Here is a 20,816-nt window from a genome sequence, read left to right on the forward strand (position 1 = left end):
AATTACCACGTGATCCAGCAATCCTACTTCTGGGTATGTATCTAAAAAGGTTCAAAGCAGGATGTCATGTTCATCACGGCACTACTCACAATAACCCAGAAGGGAAAGCAGTCCAAATGTCCACTGACAAATGGATAAAGAAAATGTGGTATATACATACAGTAGAATATTATGCAACCCTAAAAAGGAAGAAATCATGTCACATTTTACAACGTGGATGAAGTTTGCTGAATAGGCCAGTACCAAAAGGACACATACAATGTGATTGTATGTACATGGAGTATCTGAAGTAGTCAAAATCATACCAACAGAAAGTAGAAAGGTGATTGCCAAAGAACAGGGAGGCAGGAGGGGGAATAAGGATTTAACGGATATAGAATTGCATATTTGCATGACGAAAAATTTCTAGAGATCTGTTTCACAACAATGTGAATATATTTAATTGAACTCTACATTTAAAAATGGAAGAGATGGTAAATTTCATGTTATGTGTTTTCTTACCACAATAAACCAGAACTTTTCTTTAAAGTCACAGATTGTTTGCTTCTCTTTGAGAGTTGCTGTCTAATTCCACTGGAAGCATCCCAGTGACTTGGTTTGGTGACTTGTTTGACCAATGACAGGCAGAGGAAGTGATATTCTGGGATTAGGTCATAAGACGACATGCAGCTTCTGAGCGTCGTTAGCTACCATTGAAGAAGTCTGACTGCCCTGAGTGTGCCATGCAGGAGAAGGCATGTGCAGGTGCTCTGGCTGATGGTCTCAGCTGAGCCAAGCTTTTCATCTGTTCCTCTGAGGCACAAGATGTGAGAATGAAGCAATCTGGACCCTCCATACCAGCTATCTGCTGGCTAATTACCACTGAGTGACCTCTGTTAACAGCATCTGAAGCAGAATTGTTTTCAATGGCCAGCATGGAGTTTCCATTCAGCCTGTCCAATTTTTGCATCTGTGCCACTTTGAAAAAGTATAAATGAATATTCTTTAGAACCTCATTAAGGAATTCCAACTGTCCTTATTATTGTATGTATGTATGTATGTATGTATGTATGTATACATAGATGTATTTGTCCTCCTTTTTATATTTGGTAATAAGATTACATCTTCTTAATGGGATAGGTTCAAAGTGAGGCAAACAGTTTCCTTTTGGCCAGCAAATGCCATCTTGCCTTCTGAACAGCTCCTGTGGCCCTAGCTGGGCTGTGATTGATATGAAAGAGCGGCCCAGTGGCCTGAAAAATTGAGCCCCCCAGGAGGGTTGGGAGAAAATTACACCATTGCAGGTGCAGAGCAGGCATTGATAAAGGTCATGTCTAGTGGGAATGTGCAATGAGCATCCCCCCATACCTGCGGAGTATGGGCATCCCTGTATACCTGAGAAAGCCTGGCACACCCCACCTATCTATGAGTGGATGCCTCTGATCCACCATTAGTCAACTTCTCCCTAATGTTGAAGTGTTTCTACATCTGCTGTTTCCTTATCTGGAAGAAGTAACATCTTGGTGCCTCAGGTCCTCAATTTGAATGAGTTAATTAGGTGACTTTCAAGGGAATGGATGTTTGAAGGCCTTTGACAATAAAGAAATAACTGGCCAGGTGCGGTGGCTCACGTCTGTAATCCAAGCACTTTGGGAGATCGAGACAGGTGGATCACTTGAGGTCAGGAATTTGAGACCAGCCTGGCTAATGTGGCGAAACCCCATCTCTACTAAAAGTACAAAAACTAGCTGGGTACAGTGGTACCTGCCTGCAATCCAAGTTACTCGGGAGGCTGAGGCAGGAGAATCTCTTGAACCTGAGAGGCAGAAGTTGCAGTGAGCCGAGATCATGCCACTGCACTCCAGCCTGAGCAACAGAATGAGACTCTGTCTCAAAAAGAAAAGAAAAGAAACAAGAAAAAAAATAACCAAAGGAGAATGTAGAGGCACTACTACTGACTCTCCTCTTTCCCATTTTCATGAGGCCACCATGCATGGAACAACAAAGGACCTGGTAACTCCACAGGATACCAGATCTTGGTTTTCCATCTTGTCTTGCACACCCAAGCAATGCTGTCTTCATTATGATGAGTTATAGAATAAATGCAAACACTCAGAAGATCTGTCATCACTGTGCCAACCAGGCAAAGCTCCCTATCCATGTTTGTCTTGTTCCAGGCTTCCCAGAGAAATAGAACTGTGCATGATGCTGGTGACTCCAGGCCCTCTGGATCAATACCGGAAGGGTCATGGTATGGTGGGCTGTGTCCCCACCTAGGTCTCATCTTGAATCTTAGCTCTCATAATCCCTGCATGTCATCAGAAGGACTCAATGGGAGTTAATTGAATCATGGGGGCAGGTTTTCCAGTGCTGTTTTTGTGAGAGTCTCACAGGATCCGATGGTTTTATAAAGGGCAGTTCCCCTGCACATCCCCTCTTGCCTGCCACGATGTAAAATGTGCCTTTGTTCCTCCTTCACCTTCTGCCATGACTGTGAGGCCTCCCCAGTCATGTGGAACTGTGAGTCCACTAAACCTCTTTTTCTTTATAAGTTGCCCAGTCTTGGGTATTTCTTCATAGCAGTATGGAAATGGACTAATACAGGTCACTTCCCAGATCTGTAATTCCTGGACTAGGGGAATGGGGCTGGTACTCCAAATAGAAGGAAGAAAAAAGAGGCTGAGGGGCACCTTTCTCAGCAGGTGGAGTCACCCCTTGTTCCCTGCCTCCTCCACATGGGGGACCCCGTCAGAGAGGCTCCATGTTTGGCTCCCAGATCTGCTGCACCTGGGAAAGCTGGCATTGGTTTTCTGTTTGAAATAGCAACATCACACCCTGTGGTCATTACTCTCCGGAGACCCTTCTACTGCAAAGCTATGAAGTTCCATGCGGAAACGGAGGAAGCAGGAAAGCCACAGAGCCAGCCAGAAATAACCACTCAGAAACACTCTTATCCTTATGAAGTCAAGAGGCTCCAGCTAGCAGCAGCAAAGTGATGTCTCAATCTTTTCTCAAAGAGCACATTGGGACCAGGCTTATATACATCACTCTTTTGTGGTCCATGTATTTGGATTCACATATTCCTCAGTACGTTCATGCCGTTCAGCTGCTTCTCCAAATGTTCCTCAGCTCCAACCTTCCAGAGCTGAGGACAGCATCTCACATTTGCAAATCCCAGTCTTGCCTAAATTTTACAAACTAGAATGATGGCTCAGAGCCATTCAGGGCAAATAAAGACAAAAAATATGTAACAGGTAGACACTGATATTCTTGGCTGAGTGAGGTGGCTCATCCCTGTATCCCAGCACTTTGGGAGGCAGAGTGGGTGGATTGCTTGAGCTAAAGAGTTTAAGATCAGCCTCAGCAACATAGTGAAACCCAGTATCTACAAAAAATGCAAAAATTAGCTGGGCCTGGTGGTGTCAACCTATAAATCCAGCTACTCAGGAGGCTGAGGTGGGAGGATCATTTGATCCCTGGAGGCTACAGTGAGCTATGATTGTACCACTGCACTCCAGCCTGAGCAACAGAGCAAGACTGTTTCAAAAATAAAATAAAGTAATAAAACCTTAATTAGACCTATGTATATCTGGGCATTCAAAGAACTTTGCCTCAAGGTTACTATTAAATACTTGTAGTCAAAATCATTCATTTAACAAATATTAATTGAGGTCCAATTTCTTTCAAGGTCCTACTCTATGTGTTGAGGATGGAGTGGGAATGAAATGAACAGTTTCTCTCCCCTAAATGGCTTTGCATTTTAGTAGGAAAGATATAAAATAAACAATGAACATCTCTGTTTGTTCTCTCTCTCTCTCTCTCTCTCTCACACACACACACACACACACACATAGTAGAAATCGTTAATATACAGTGGAGAAATTCTAAATCTGGGTTGGCTGGAAAAATTCTGAATATGGTAGACACTAGTCATATTGGGCTATTTAAATACACATTTAAATTTATTAAAATAAAAATTTTTAAACTTCCATTCCTTAGTATCATCAGCTATTTCAATTGTTTAATAGCTATACGAGGTTAGGGCTTACTATACTGGGTAGTGCAGCTATAGAACAATTCTATTATCACAGAAAGTACTGCTGAATGGCACCGCCCCAGCTTGGATGTCTGCATGGCAAATTTCACTCTTCTTTAATATTGAGTCATGCTGATTATATTAGTCAGGGATCTTCAGAGAAACAGAACCAATGGGGTGTGTGTGTAAGATTTATTATGGTTTTATATTTTTATAAAGTAGTCAATCTCCTAGACTTAAGCTGCTTATGAACAAACCCTTTTTTTGAACTTCAAACTTTGATAATATATTATAAAACATTTTTGGAAACTGTAGTATAATATAAAATTCATTTCATCTTTATCCCAGGCTCCTGTCACAGAGATCCTAAAACTCCTGGAATTTCCTGAGTGATAAGAGGGTCTTGTTATTCATAAGGAGCCCCTTTTGATCACACTTAAATTTAAGTTAATGCAGGTACTTAGGTTGGGGTCTCTAGATAGCCTCAAGATGGGGCTGGATATCAGAAAGAATAAGAATTACAGGGCTGGAACTTTCAGCTGCACCCACTACCTCTGGGTGGGAGTAAGGAGGCCTGGAGATTAAACTCTATAAAACTCTTGAACTGTGCGTAAGATTTATCATTAAAAGCATTGGCTCAAGTAAGTGTAGAGGCGGACAAGTCCCGAGATCCAGGGTGCGTCAACAGTCTGGAAACCCAGGAGAGCCCATACTGTAGTTCTAGTGGATTCCGAAAGCCTGAGAACCAGGAAACTCAATGGTGTGGTTCCAGTCTGAAGACCAGCAGGGTTGAAGCCCAGGAAGAGCCAATTTTTCAGTTTGAAAGCAAGAAAAAGCTGATGTCCCAGTGTGATGGCTGTCAGGCAGGAAGAATTTTGTCTTACTTGGAGGGTGGTCAGTCTTTTTGTTCACTTCAGGGCTTCTACAGATTGCGTGAGGCCCACCCACATTAGGGAGGGCAATCTGCTCTACTCCATCACCCCTCTCCGCCCCAAATCACAGAAACACCTAAAATAAAGTCTGACCAAGTCTCTGCTCACCCGATGACCCAGTCAAGTTGACACATAAAATTCACCATCACACCAACCTTAATTCCTATTAACACTAGTGACTGTGACATTTGGAAGCACCAGTACACATCCAGCCAGTCTAGTCACTAAAATTGCACCTGTGATTTCATTTTCTCTCCAAAACGGTAAGTTCTGAAGTCAGAGGGAAGGAGAAGCTCACAATTGAACTTGTATCAAATGAAAGTTTAGAGCATTTTCTTGGGCTAATATTGAGTTTGGATTTGTCATGGTAAGACAGGAGTTCAAATCCCAGCCTTGACACTTGCTGGCTGCACCACACTGAGCACATGATTTAAGGTCCCTGAATCTTACTTCTCACCTGTAAAACAGGATGACAACATCTCCCTCACTGTTGCTTTAACATATCAATTTAAAAAAATGTGAAAGAGTGTTTGAAAGATGCGATTCATGCCAAGGCCTCTACGAGGTGACTTCACAATGAGAGATCATTTCATGCGTGCCTCCAGAGGGCACAAGATTCACTTTCTTCATGTGATTTCTGCCAGTGCACCTGTTACCTGACAGACATTGAAGACAGATTGAATGACTAAACGTATGCATGAATTTGGGGCCCAACTTATTGTGAGCTTTCAAAAGGCAGATACCAAATTTTGTCTTCCTATGCCTAACATAATGCCATGTTCACACATTAAGCTTCTCTGGAAAAACACAATCTATACTCTCACACAACACTTCTGATATCAAATATGTGGGCTTTTTCCCCATCTCAAGCCATTCTCTAACTCTCCAGACACCAACTGGATCTCCTACAGTTGAATTCAATTCTTACACGATCTGTCTGAAGTTGGGTTCAGATCCCACAAGTTAAGAGCTTAATCCTACAAGAGTACCCCAATTCCGATGCAAACCACAAGTCTGGGCCCACAGTGCTTCTGACAGAGCAGCTGTAAATCACGGGTTCCCATGACCCTCTCCTCAGTTTTGATGATTTGCTAGAATGGCTCACAGAACTCAGGGGAATACTTCACTAAAGTTTCCTGGTTGATTATAAAGGAAACAAAATAGCCAGATGGCAGAGGTGCACAGGGCAAGGTCTTGAGGGGAATGGAGTGGAGCTTCCATGTCTTATCTGAGCGCACCACTCTCCCAGAACCTCTACCTGTTCAGAAACCCAGAAGCTCACTAAATCTTGTTCAAGAGTTTTTTTTTGTTTTTTCTTTTTTTTTAAAATTTTTTATTGCATTTTAGGTTTTGGGGTACATGAGCAGAACATGCAAGACAGTTGCATAGGTACACACATGGCAGTGTGTTTTGCTTCCTTTCTCCCCTTCACCCACATTTGGCATTTCTCCCCAGGCTATCCCTCCCCACCTCCCCTCCCACTGGCCCTCCCCTTTTCCCCCCAATAGACCCCAGTGTTTAGTATTCCCCTCCCTGTGGCCATGTGTTCTCATTCTTCATCACCCACCTATGAGTGAAAATATGCGGTGTTTCATTTTCTGTTCTTGTGTCAGTTTGCTGAGGTTCAAGAGTTTTATAGAGTTTAATCTCCAAGCCTCCTTACCCCCACCCGAGGTAGTGGGTGGGCCTCAAAGTTCCAACCCTCTAATTCTTAGTCTTTCTGATATCCAGCCCCATCTTGAGGCTATCTAGAGACCCCAACCTAAGTACCTGCATTAACATAAATTTAAGTGTGATCAAAAGGGGCTCCTTATGAATAACAAGACCCTCTTATCTCTCAGGAAATTCCAGGAGTTTTAGGATCTCTGGGACAGGAGCCTGGGATAAAGATGAAATAAATTTTATATTATACTACAGTTTCCAAAAATGTTTTATAATATATTATCAAAGTTTGAAGTTCAAAAAAAGAGTTTGTTCATAAGCAGCTTAAGTCTAGGAGATTGACTACTTTATAAAAATATAAAACCATTAGATACTCAATTTTATGTCATTCCTCTTAGTGTTTCAGAGATTAAAATTACATTTAATAGCTTTTTGTTATTTTCGCACCATCCAGCCACATTTTCAGTTCAATAATTCACCCACTACTGCAGTCATTACATCTCACTTGGGAGAAGAGAATAATTCTGTTTCACTCAAAAAGGGCACGTTGGTCTATTTTGTCTCCTCCAATATCACTTATAAAATAGTTTCTAGTTTTCTATTTGTCAGCTTAATGTGACCTTTCTCTGTAATGAATAAAAATATATTCATCAACTGATCTCAGTGAACGTTCTTTCTGATAATGAATGTCATGACTCTATGAAGAGATTTCCTCATCATCTTAACAAAAGGAAAAGGGCTGAGTCACAGTGGCTTATGATTCATTGACTTAGCAGGCCAGTGAGTCAGTTGGGTCCTGACTAGAGATTGTAAGTATGACAAGGGCCAGGCAGATCTCTACTTCTTGAGATGCCAATATGGAACAGGGGAGCAGGTCAATGAACAGGACTGAGAAGGGAGGCTCTGCTGGGTACAGAGATAATTGGACCTCCGTGGAGCAGCCAATGAAATCAAGAGGGATTTCACCAGGATAGCCAGAAGGTTAAGAAGCAGGCAAGGGAAGTTTTGTGGAAACAACAGAGGCACGAATCTGTCAGATGTGGGCTTGTTTGTAAAATCCGAAAATAAAAGCACAAGCCTTGATACAATAGAACAGTCTTTTTCAACAAAGTGTTGGTTAAAGTGAAAATACTTGTTTTTAAAAGACAGTAAGCCAAGAAATACAAATGGGTTTAAGAAAACTAGAGGAAGGGAAAACATTTAGTAAACACCTGCTATGTGGTGTACTGCATCTATCATTCTATTTCATCCTCAACACTCATGAGAGTTATGATGAAGCTTATGTGTTGGGCAGGAAGTGATAAAATGGCATCGCCCTGTTAAATGATAGTGTTCACTAAAGTCTCCTATAACTGTCCAAACATGGGACCCATTGCCAAGCAGGAAAGGGTTGTGATCTTACATATACAGCTAGTCAGAGTGTAAATGAACACAGCTTTCTTGGAGCACAATTCAATAATATTCAAATTTGCCTTTGGTGTCTGCAAAATGTGGATGAGCACGAAAATATCACAACAAGGATATCCTTTATGATACTGTTAATAACAAAAAATAGAAATGACTTGACTCTATAATAAGAAATTAAATAAGTCAAAGCGATACAATAAATATAAGATGCTATTCAATCATTTAAAATGGTTATGTAGAAAAATAATAACATGGTGAAATAATGTTTCCAATATATTGTTAGAAAAAAGTAACAATATATGTGTGTAACATAACACAGCATATTAGGTAGAATCTCCTGATCATCTGTCTAATTCTAAAGCCTGTAACTTTTAAAAAAATATCAAATAGAATTGTTTTTTTTTTGAGACAGAGTCTTACTCTGGCACCCACATTGATTGCAGTGGTATGGTCTTGGCTCACTGTAACCTCCAACTCCCAAGTTCAAGGGATTCTCCCTGCCTCAGCCTCCCAAGTAGCTGGGACTCTAGGTGCATGCCACCATGCTCAGCTATTTTTTTGTATTTTAGTTGAGACAGGGTTTCGCCATGTTGGCCAGGCCAGTTTCAAATTCCTGACCTCAAATGATCCACTCACCTCAGGTTCTCCAAGTGCTGGGATTTATTACAGGCATGAGCCACAGAACCCGGCATTGCATAGAATTTCCATTACAATTTCTTGTCTCATCTCAAGTTCTTCACGGAGATTTTGCAGACTCCTTTTGCTGGTTGGGATTTCTCTCTCCCTGCTCTGTACCTCAGGACACTTTGGTTAAGAAGTTTGGATAATTTACCAGCTTGCTTAGTTCAAGACCACCTTCTTTGTTGACATGCTGAAGTACAGTTTCTTTAATGGTGGCTGCTTGGGGGAGGGGAAAAATTAATTAGCTTCCTAATTTTATGAGCATTTTGTTTCTCTATGACCCTTAGATTTGAGCTTGTGTTTCCGTCTTTTCATTTAGTGTGAAGATTCCAAAATACATCTTCTCTGTTGGTTGCCTCCTTATTCCTCAGAAACAATGCACTCTCAGATCATTTCCTTTCAATTTCCTTATAACCACCCGAACCCCATCCACAGCCTGTGTTCTGGGTCACCACGTTTGAGATGCTCTCATTTTTCTCCACTGAGGGTCCGGCCATTTCCCTCTGGTGTGCTTTATTTTGTTTTTCATCACAGCTAGGCTCCTGCTGTCCTCTTCTTTCCCACATAGTCTCTGCCCGATGCTCCATTTGGGTGTGAGTTCTGAAGCTGGCCCTGGCTTTGCTGTCTTGAATATTTATTCTCCTGCTTACATATGAGCTGATGATGTGAGTCATCTCCGTCTCCTAATTGTGCTACAGCATGGCTGAGGGTGGTTTTCTTTGCTTTCTTTAATGGTCTGCACATTTTCTGGAGGATGGATGAATTGATTCTAATTTAGATGGCTGCCATTATCCTCCAAAACCCTGTAAGCTCTATTCATATAATTTTTTAGGACATCAACAACTTTCAGAGAAGCCTAAGTGTTAATCAGACATTGAATAGAACTACTCTAGCATAAAGTTGGGAGTATAGTATGTTAGGGGCCTCAGAACTTTGTCTGCTCAGTTTTTTCCCTATTCTTGGGATATAGCCCTGAAAGGGGATCATTAGAAGCTCTCCAGGGAGCATTATACAGATCCTTGGACTTGATGTTCTCTATGATCCTTCCAAGTGCTGCTATTCTATGGTCAAATAAATCATGGGCTTTCCATTAATGCTTAATTAACAAGAAGATTCAGTCATCTGGAACAGTTTTCTATGCAATCTTGTCCATTGATAATTCTTAGATTTTCCTCATTTTCTTTGTACTCTAGATTTTTTTGTAAGCAACCTTTTGAGACTCAAGAAGTGGGGTATAGAGAGGAATTCATTACTGTGCATTGTGTACCCCTATTAGTGAGCTAAACTAAAACCCCTAATTGGCGCGAGCAATTTTCATTCTGCTAGATAAACTTCTTTTCCTGAAACGGAGCTTTATAATGCTTCTTGCTCATAGCCATCACTTGCCGAAGGCTCTGTGCCTAGTTCTGCTAAAAATGACTCCACAGCACTCCCTCTTGCTTCTGAATACAGTGATTGGCTTCCAAAAACTTCTGTCTACATTAACAAATTTTAAATCCCCTTCTGAATATCTGGTCCAGTGTTCTTTATGCAAAAAAAAAAAAAAAAAAAAACTTTTCTAAATGTGGTGCTTTTTAGCATAAATCTAATGCTTTCACCTTTTTCCATAAGCCCTTTCAAATCCGTTTTCTCATCAGACCCATTTTTATTGAGCTAAGCTGGGCAGGCATTCTTAAAAAGTATTTTAGTTTTCACAGTATAAAACTAAGGCCGACAGCAGTGAAGTGACTTGTTGAAGATCTATCTGAGAAAAGTAGATTTATAATGTGTTTCCTCATTTTCAGACAAATGTGCATTGTCCATTAGATTTCTAAAAATCTGTAATCAATGCAGATTAAGTTAACCTTCGGTTCATTTCAACTCAATGATAATAGCACTGTGATCATACATATTAGGGATTATAGTTGCTTAATTATGGGAGAGGGCCTTTACATCAAGCTCATTTCTGTCTTAGTGATTACTGACACTTCTGAGTCTAACTGAGATTCCTGACACATTTGGTGGGTTCGTGAGGTACTTCATAAAACCTTAGGATATAGGGAACAAGAGGGAAGAGAAACCAACTTAAAGGTCTGGGGCACTGCATGTGTCCTCCAAGGCATTGGAAAACTGACCTGACCCTCTGGTCTCCTGTAAAAGACAGAGGCAAATGATAGTACTTGAGTGAAGAGTTGGTGATCACATTATTGTGACTCAGCTGGGGACAAAACCCGATTCTAAGTCTAAGAATTATCTTCTTGTCTACATGCCAGAACATGGCGTCAGGAAAGGGCAATCACAGGCTTTCACGAACAGAAGATCTGGCAGAACATACCGTTGACAATAAAGGTCTGTCTACCCTCTGGGAACACACTGAACTGAGCATGTGTGGGGTGCTGGAGAAGGGGAGCCTAGCAGGAACTGACAGCCCATTATCTTCTCAGAGTGTTGCACACCTTTTAGATGTGTGTAAGTATACCAGCCTTGATGATAAGGATACTGAGACTAAAAGAAGCTAATAAATTACGCACTGTAAGAAGCCAAGTGAGTGTCAGAGTCCAGAAGGAACCTAAGTTTATCTGAGTCCACAGCCTTGACTTAACCATGTTAGACTGCCCTGGGATCCACCACTGGATTCAAAAGGCAGGTGCTTCACTATGTGAATGGATGCTTTACCTGTGTCAACCTCACATGCGTCACCTGAATGCAGAGATAATACTGTCTGCTTTATGCAATGGCACAAAGATGGAGACTCTTGGACTAAGATGGCAGTGGCAGCCCAGGGTGGGGGGTGGCAGCCTGGGAGGGCTGGGGAGCTGCGATTGTTGCCAGGGCAGTGCAGGCAATTCTGTCATGTGTTGAAGAATCCACACACCATTAAGAAACAGCCTCTGCATCAATTTGTTCGAAGACCACTTTTCCCACTACCTGCAGCCTGTTGTAACCCAGGGAGACACATGTTTATTCAAACACAAGATACCCCAAATCCTAACAGTTTAAAGTCTATACCAGGAAAACCAGTTTTCGAGACAAGGACCATGGATTTTCCCACCTCAGCGGCAGCATTTTGCTCCCCTCTGGCTAGGCAGTTATTTAGGACTGAAGGAGTACAAAATGTCTTCTTTGGACCAGATTTCATCTCTGTCACAGAGGAAAATGAAGAATAAGACTGGAATTCACTGAAACCAGATATTTACTCAACAATCATGGACTTCTTTGCATCTGGTTTACCACAGTTACTGAGCAAAGATCTTCAGGAGAAGCAGGGTCCGAGGATGGCGAACCTGTGGCAATGACTGGGGAAGTGTTAGGTACTGGACTACGGCCAACCGTGCAGGAAGAGGCAGGAACATGATCTACAAAAGCTGTGAAGATGGCATCGTATGACTGAAACTCCATGGTTCTTGTACCAGCTTCCCTAGTTCAATCATTACTCTGGAAATGGAATTCAGACATGCTGCAGTTTTACATTCCAGAGGTAGAAGGCATAGAACAGGTTATGGATGATGAATCAGATGAAAAGGAAGCAAACGCACCTTAAAATAATCTGGATTTTCTTTGGGTACAACAGCCAGACTTGTTGATATTATATACCAAGCTTTTATTATTAATATGCTGAAGAACTTGAGGATTAATAAAATATGCCCTTTCTTCAGAGAATGATTTTAAACATCAAATAAAGAATTTATGGAAGTGTCTGACACACTACAGCCAATCACTTTCCACTGACCCATTTTATTTGACCATCTGGCTTTATATCATTAATTCAAAAAGCATTTATTGAGTAAAACTATCAGCTATGAGTTGTTTGTCGATTACTTTCTATGTGCTGGGCACAGTGCTCGGTAATTTTTGTTTATTATTTTATGTAATCCGTACAATGACCCTACGGTGCAAGCATTGTTTTTATCTTCATTTTATAGGCGAGGGGGCAGTTTCAGAAAGATTAAAAGAAAAAGAGGGTCAAGTATCTGAAAATTCATTGTTCCAAATCATTTCACTAAAAGAGTAATTTGCTAAATATTTAAGAATTTTTTTTCCATTCAGTTTTGCATCAGCACCATCCCTTCTCTTGCCTTGGCTTTTACATTTTCCTGTCTGTGCATTTTATATAAGAAAAAATAACATTCCTCTTATGCACAAAATCTAGTGTTTCATGGTATTCTATGCTTATGACTTCCCTGGCACTTGCACTGCCCCCTGCAGGAAGGTCACTAGTAAGGTGTATTGTTCTAGTTTATTTGCCTGAGAGTTTACAGTGAATTGCTATTCAGTTAACACTGTTATTCAGTTAACATTGTTATCATTGATTGACTGATCAGTAGATAATTGGATGAGCTAATTAAAAACTATTCATTGATGACAAATTGAGCTTCAGCGAATTGACCCAGGGCCGAGGTGGTGGCCAGTTTTCTGCCCTTGTTATTGTTGCTAGTGATCTATTACGAGGTGGCAGGTGACTGGCATCAAGTACCCTGAATAATGTGGTGCTCAGTATGTTTGAAATTTAAGACAAAATTTATTCTTCCTGATCTTGGTGCTCTGTGTAGTGAGAGCAGAATAAACCCTGTGAAAGCTATATCTGGCAACCATATGTTTATATACCCAACGCCATGTTTATAAAAATGCCAATCAGGCACATCGTTTATTTTTGGTTTTGACTGGTCTCTAGCAACACCTACCTCTTATAATAGAAAGACAAAGGTTGACTTTGTTTTCCCTACTCCATGCACTTATCTGAGCTACAAATATTGGAATCATTAAGCTCCTCTTTTTCTTCTCACTGCTCCTATATTTATGCACGTCAATTTGTGCTTCTTAAATACCTCATGACAGTCGACTTTCATCCAACTTTTCACCATTACCCAAGAGAAGACACCATCATCTGTTATCTAATCACTAAAACAATCTTTCAAAAGCTCTCCAACCTCCACTTCTCCCTTACCCAGTCCATTCATTCTCCACACAACAAGCAGAATAATCTGTCTGAGTGCAAATGCCATATGGTGTCACTCTGCAGCTCAGAACCCACCATTAGCTCCTTGTCGCCTTAAGAATAAAGTCCAAGTGAAAATACATAGCAGCCAAACACTTCACAGCTAGGACCTAGCTTCTTCTTGCACCTGGACTCTCCTCCTGCCAGCATGGATCAGGGCAGTTCTCCAAATGAAACAACCTCTTCTCAGCTCTAGAACTTTGCATAAGCTTTCCCTCTGCTTGGAATGTTTTTCTCTTTTCTCTGCCCAACTGTTTCTTTTTATGTTCTTCCAAATCACTGAGGTGTCACATAGCCCTTCTATCAGAGAACTCAGCATGCTAGACAGCAATTGATGGTTCCTTTTGTGCCTTCACCATAGGATTGTTGACTCATTAGGGGAAAGCACACAGGAAGGCCAAATAAATAAATGTTTCAGGAATGAATGAAATATAAATATGAGGTAATTTGAAATGCACCCTTTTTTTTTGGCCATGCATCTGCTCTTTAATGTTTTCCTACAATATATTAAAATAAAAACAAAGTTTCAGTCTCTTCACAAGTAGTAATTTATATTCTCTGAATTTTTTCAGCCACAACAACTGGATTCTCTTTTCTGATTTTTGCTGCAGCTTCTGCTTTGTAATCATATGGACAGTTGTGCTTGTCAGAGTAACAGTGAAGTCCACAAAACAAATGACAAAGTCCCCAACTGATGACAACTAGAAAACTGGAATAAAAGAAAAAAAATCTTGATGGCACAGAAGAACTAGCAAGATATTAAAGAAAGATTAGACCAAGAGCCAGGGAGCAGTGGAGGTCTAGAGATATGGGCTCAGCTAATTTTAGGAGGTCACCATAACCTTGATACCAAAATCTGGTATGGGTACTGTTGGGTACTATAAGAAAGAACACTTACAGGTAAATCTCATTCTTTAGTAAAGATGGAAATACCCTACATATTAGCAAACTCACCAGTATTTTAAAGTGGTAATACACACTGACAGAATTGTTCTGTTCTAGAAATGCATGGTTAATTTAACATTCAAAAATCAAGCAATGAAATCTTCCACATTAACAGAATAAAGGAAAAAAATCATACATTCAACATTGTTTTGGAAGTCCTAATAAGGGCTGCAGGACAAATAAAAGTTAAGGAGATTGAATATGATTAAATAAAATTAATATTATTGCAGTGGCTCACGCCTGTAATCCCAGTACTTTGGGAGGCAGAGGCGGGCAAATCACAAGGTCAAGAGATCGAGACCATCGTGGCCAACATGGTGAAACCCCTTCTCTACTAAAAATACAAAAATTAGCTGGGCACGGGGGTGCATGCCTGTAGTCCCAGCTACTTGGGAGGCTGAGGCAGGAGGATTGCTTAAACCCGGGAGGCAGAGGTTATAGTAAGCCGAGATCGTGCCACTGCTCTCCAGCCTGGCGACAGAGTGAGAGTCTGTCTCAAAAAAAATGTCTAAGAACATCAATAAGAAAAAATCAACTGTTTATCTGTGTTACAGCAACCATTCACAATGACACGAAAATAAAAATGGCTAGTAGCAATCAAATAAACTATGGACAAGAAGTCAACATGGAAAACAGAACATTACTATTGAGATAAATTAAAGAACAGCTAAATAAATGAAAGCATAAACCATGTTTATGGACAGGGAAATTCAGTATTATAAAATTTGTCTATAAATGCAATGCAGTTTTAATAAAAACCCCCAAATTTTGCGAGAAATGACAAAGCAGTCTAAAATGTACATGGAAGCATAAAGAACTGAAAATAGACACAGTTTTTAAAAAGTAGGCAAGTCAGAAAAATTTGTTCAACAAAATATCAAGTTATTATAAGCTAATTATTTACACAAGGCAAACCCACATACATAAAGACACTTGCTTTATAACAAATGGACCACTGCAGAACAGTGGGGGAAATGTTAATCTTTTCAAAACATTTTGCTGGACAATATAAAATTAGGCTTCTACCTCATATTACACCTAAAAATTAATTCCAGGACAATTATAGATCTAATTGTGAAACATGAATCAATAAACTTTTAGAAGGTAAGAGAAGATAGCTTTATGATTTTAGAAAAGAGAAGACAGTTTTATGATTTCAGAAAAGACATAAAGACTTCATAAATAAAATATTAAAAGAACTAGTAATAGGTAGAGGATAGGTAAATTACACTGCATTCAGACTGGAAACTTCTGTTCACCAAAAGAAACCAATAAATAAGCAAAAATCAACTACTTTTCTATAATAATATAAAAATATAGAATATGCTTCGTAATGACATAAACATATAAAATACATAGGAATAAATCAAACAAAAGGTGGGAAAAATGCCAAAGTCCAACGCATAATTATTGACACAAGTTAAAGAAGAGCTTAAGATAAATTAAAAGATATGAATTGCAGAAGAAATAATTTTTAAAAATTATCTTTAAAAAATCAGAGAAGAAATTACAGAGGGTAAATTTAATAAGAATATAAAGAAGACAAGGGTAAAGAAGTCAAGTCGCACCAGCAACCTGGTCATGTCCAGCACACACAAAAAAACCTCTCACAAATCAATAAGACAAAGACAGACAACCCAAAGAACAGTGGGCAAGAGACCGGAATGGATTCTTTATCTCTCTCTCTCTCTCTGTCTCTCTCATCATCTCTCTCACTCTGTCTGTCTAGCTACATTTATATCTGTATGTAAACAAGTGCCCAAAAAAGAAATGAAAACGTGCTCATCCTCATCAGTAATGAGGAAAATATTTGTTAAAAATAATGAGCATGAACCAGAATGGCCAAAAGTAAAGACTGACAATAGCAAATGTCGATGAGGATATGGAGAAATGAGAACTCTCATTCACTTTGTAAATTGTTTAAAATTATAAAATTTAAAGATACACATAACTTAGGCTCAGTGATTCCAATCTTCAGTGTAAATTGGTATAAATATGCCACGTGAATCAACAGACATAACATCAGTGTTGATAATGGCACTATTCTTAGCAGACAAAAGCTGGGAAAAACCAAATGTCCATCAACAGTAAAATAGATCAGTAATTCATGATATATTCATTACTTAAATACAGCTAAACAATGGCATTGGATGAGCAACAGTTATGGGTAACATCATGAATCTTGTAAACATTATATTGAACCAATGAAGCTGGACACAAGAAGATACATACTAAAGTTTTCCCACATCAGGAGATCGACAAAATCAAGAGAAACAAGAATACATTGCCTCAAAAGTCAGTGTAGTGATTGCCTTTGAAAAGGAGGTAGGGCCGGGTGCCTATAATCCCAGCATTTTGGGAGGCCAAGGCGGGTGGATCACAAGGTCTAGAGATCAAGACCATCCTGGTCAACATGGTGAAACGCTGTCTTTACTAAAAATACAAAAAAAAAAAATTAGCTGGGCATGGTGGTGCACACCTGTAGTCCCAGCTACTCGGGAGGCTGAGGCAAGAGAATTGATTGAACCCAGGAGGCGGAGGTTGCAGGGAGCCGAGATTGTGCCATTGCACTCCAGTCTGGGTAACAACCGCAAAACTCTGTCTCAAAAAAAAAAAAAAAAAAGAAAAAGAAAAAGAAAAAGAAAAGGAGGTAGAACAGAGATTGAAGGGGAGCACAAAGGAAGCTTCTAGACTGTTGGTATGTTGCTCGTTGGCCTTCGTGGTGATTACATAGGTATTTACTACATGATAGAACATTGTTCTGTATATCTTTGCTATATGTCTTAATAGTAAACATTAAGCACGCAAGAATTCAAGTGAATTAATGAATAAAAACTCAAACTTCTTATTAGTCCCAAGAAGGTTTCTCTAACCTTTCCCTTTTCCAACACTTCTGGGTGGAAAGTGAGGAAAGGTGTTCAGATAGGAGGTCCTACGCTTCTCTCGTTGGGGCTTTCCCTACCACAAACTTACTTTGCTGTGTCCTCCCCACCTGTCTCAGAGGGTTGAAGAGGGGCCATGCTGGTCTGCCCAGGGGCTGCTGACCACAGAGGCCCTGGGGAAAAGTGGTCTCAGGTTGTAAGGGCACTGGAGCGTGACCCCCTTCTTTCCATCACTGCTAGCAGAGCATTATTCAATGGGTAGATGTTTATAGGAAACATGAGGAACAACGCATCAGTTGAGATCACTAAGTCAGTCTTCACGAAATGTCATTGCTGGGCCATGTTGCCACTGTCTACATGGCTGGGCTCTCATGGGGCTACAAGCACTGCAGGTAGGATTTAGCATCTGACCTCCCAGGTGTTGTCTTGATTAGAGCTGGCAGCCACCACCTGCCCTCTCAGCCAGAGTGACTATGGGAATCACAACATACGTCTGAAGGGCAAAGACAAGCGAACCAGAGCCCTGGAATTTTATCCATTTCCCTTTCTCCAGCCTTTAAAAAAAAAAAAAAAAAAAAAAGAGTCTACAAATCTCTCCAGGGCCTGACTCGCTCAATTCCAGCTGTCCCTGACTTGCATGATTCTAATTTGCAGACACTGGCCAAGAACAGACAGGCAATCTGCAGAGATCCCATCGCTTTCTTGGGTTGATTTTTCCCCAAACCGATGCATGAAAAGCTGGCGCAGTGTACTGCATTTGAAAAGAGCTTGAAAGAGGCAGAGTGAGTGCTTTGCTCTGGCAACAGAGCCTGGAGGATTTTGCTGGTAAAGACAAGGAAAAATCAATATGGCTATTTAAAAATGTAATGTTGGCTGCTAAGCAGGATCAGAAAGGGCATTCCAAGGAGGACCTTCAAGGCTTTAGGGAAGGAGAAAGAAGACATTTGGTGGAGTTTTAAAGCTTTGTATTTCTGTTCTTATTCCACTTCCAAGTAGACTACTTCCAAAATATTTCTGCTCTCTAATCTTGCCTGAAAATGTTAATAGCTGCTCTTTCTTGAGTAACTAAAATATGTCTGAAGCTTTGCACACACAGTCAATGGCAATATGAACCCTACTTAAAGATTTTGCTACAAACACTACTACTAGATTATTTCACTTTTTTTTTGCTAGTGTACGTTTAGAAAGAATTTCTAGAAATCGGGTTGCTGTGTTAAATAATGCTAGGATAGCCAGAACAGAGGAGCTACAGCGGTGGCAGAGTGGTCTTTGCATTCCTGTATGCGACCGAGGACGTCAATCGATGGAGGCCCATGGAGGTGCAAGGCGGGGTCATCCTGAGGGGCTCATTTTCACTGGCTTCGGGAGATGTGTCTAATGCCCCAGCCTAACCTTAAAATAAGTACGTCTCCTCATAAGAGAGGATTGTGGGGAACACAAGCAGGGACGTGGGTTTTCCATAAAGGATTTGGGGACATAATGGGCAGAATTGTTACAAGGAGGCAGTTATCTAGACCCTAAGTTGTGGCTAACATAGTCCTCTTCACTTATAGGGTCATGAGGAGTTTTATGTTGCTTCACAAAGATAAGGAACTCCAGCATCTCTAAGAGTTTTCATCTGTAGTGTGTATCCTAAAGCTAAGATTCCTCCATTTCCTGGGAGAACTGGAGCTCTAGGAAGCCTAATCTGAGTTTGTTCTCCAAAATTGCCAGAATAGCACAACTTGACACCCAGATTTGGTATATATTTGTGTGTTGAGGGGAAGGACGATTTAAAGGGAGGTGGGGGTAGGAGGCTAGACTAGTGGAGCAAATACCAAAATCATAGTCCTTCCTAAAGGACTTAGAGCTGCAGGTGGCAGGAACAGAAAATAGGCTAGCAATGCCTTGCAAGTTGAAACCTTGAAAGTTTAAACCAATGTGTTCAATAGCCTGGCTTCCCACCCAGGAAGGGTTGCTCTGCCCTGCTTTGCCTACATGCCACACCAAACCCCTGGGAAAAGCTTCTTTCTTATAACTTTATAGTCCCCTCACTCTATGAGACTAACATTATAGAAGAGACCAGTCTGGTGAGATAAGAGGAGGTTATATCTCTGAGGGTAGGTGAGGAGGTGCCTTAGAAATATCTGCATTAGAACACCTTTTTGAAATTATTATTATTATTATTGAGAGAGTCTCACTCTGTTGCTCAGGCTGAAGGGCAGTGGTGTGCTCTTAGCTCATTGCAACCTCTGCCTCCTAGTTCAAATGATTCTTGTGCCTCAGCCTCCTGATTAGCTGGGATTACAGGCATGTGCCACCATGCCCAGCTAATTTCTGTGTTTTTAATAGAGACAGGGTTTCATCATGTTGGCCAGGCTGGTCTCAAGTGATCTGCCCACCTTGCCTCCTGAAGTGCTGGGATTACAGGTGTGAGCCACCTCACCACAGTTTAATGAAACTGGCCCAGAGAAATCAATCATTCATGTTTCCACGCTCTGACCCTGTTTGACTCAGACCCAATTAGGGAATCAGAGTATTAAACTGAGTCCTAAGATGTTCTCTTCTGTCCCACCAAAACCCTGGCCTCTCTTAATTAATAGCATCCTGTCCCCCATCTTTCCAATTGGGAGAGCAGGGGTGGGGGAGAGAGAGAGAGAGAGAGAGAGAGAGAGAGGGCGGGAGAGCGCGAGAGCGAGAGACAGCGAGCACAAGCAGGAGCGAGAGAGCGTACCTGAGACTTTTTCCTTAACTTTGGAACCGTTATAAGCATATTCTAAATATCTTACCTACATCTTGTACGAATTGTGATAATTCATTATCCCTAAGACAGGGTAATAATATCTCCAAAGTGCTGAAAGAAAATAAACTGCCAATCTAGAGTTCAATATTCAGCAAAAAATATTCTTCACAAATGAAGGTAAAATAAGGTGCATTTTCAACAAACAAAAACCGAGAAAATTTGTTATCAGCAAACCTACACTAATATATAAAATAAAAGATGTTTTTTAGAAGAATAAAGGAAAAGTTGGAGTTTTAAGAATACAAAAGGAGAAATAATAATTACTAAAATGTGGATAAGTCTAAATAAAGTTTTGTCTCCAAAAACAATAATAATAATAATGACTTGAGGCATTTAAATACAGGAATAAATGCATGGTAACAATAGCATGTAAATATAGAAAGGGATAAATGGTATTAAAGTCTTCTGTGGGCCAGGCATGGTGGTTCACGCCTGTAATCCCAGCACTCTGGGAGGCCGAGGCAGGCAGATCACCTGAGGTCAGGAGTTCAAGACTAGCCTGACTAACATGGTGATATGCTGTCTCTACTAATGA

The 20,816-nt window shown here is 40.6% G+C and overlaps 1 pseudogene; it reads left to right on the plus strand.

Annotated features, from left to right (window-relative positions):
* The first annotated feature begins 11,633 nt into the window (after positions 1–11,633).
* On the plus strand, positions 11,634–12,229 carry LOC100392510 (NFU1 iron-sulfur cluster scaffold homolog, mitochondrial pseudogene; annotated as a pseudogene).
* The last annotated feature ends 8,587 nt before the right edge of the window (positions 12,230–20,816 follow it).

Source organism: Callithrix jacchus, chromosome 17, assembly GCF_049354715.1.
Source record: "Callithrix jacchus isolate 240 chromosome 17, calJac240_pri, whole genome shotgun sequence".
Taxonomy (NCBI): domain Eukaryota; kingdom Metazoa; phylum Chordata; class Mammalia; order Primates; family Cebidae; genus Callithrix; species Callithrix jacchus.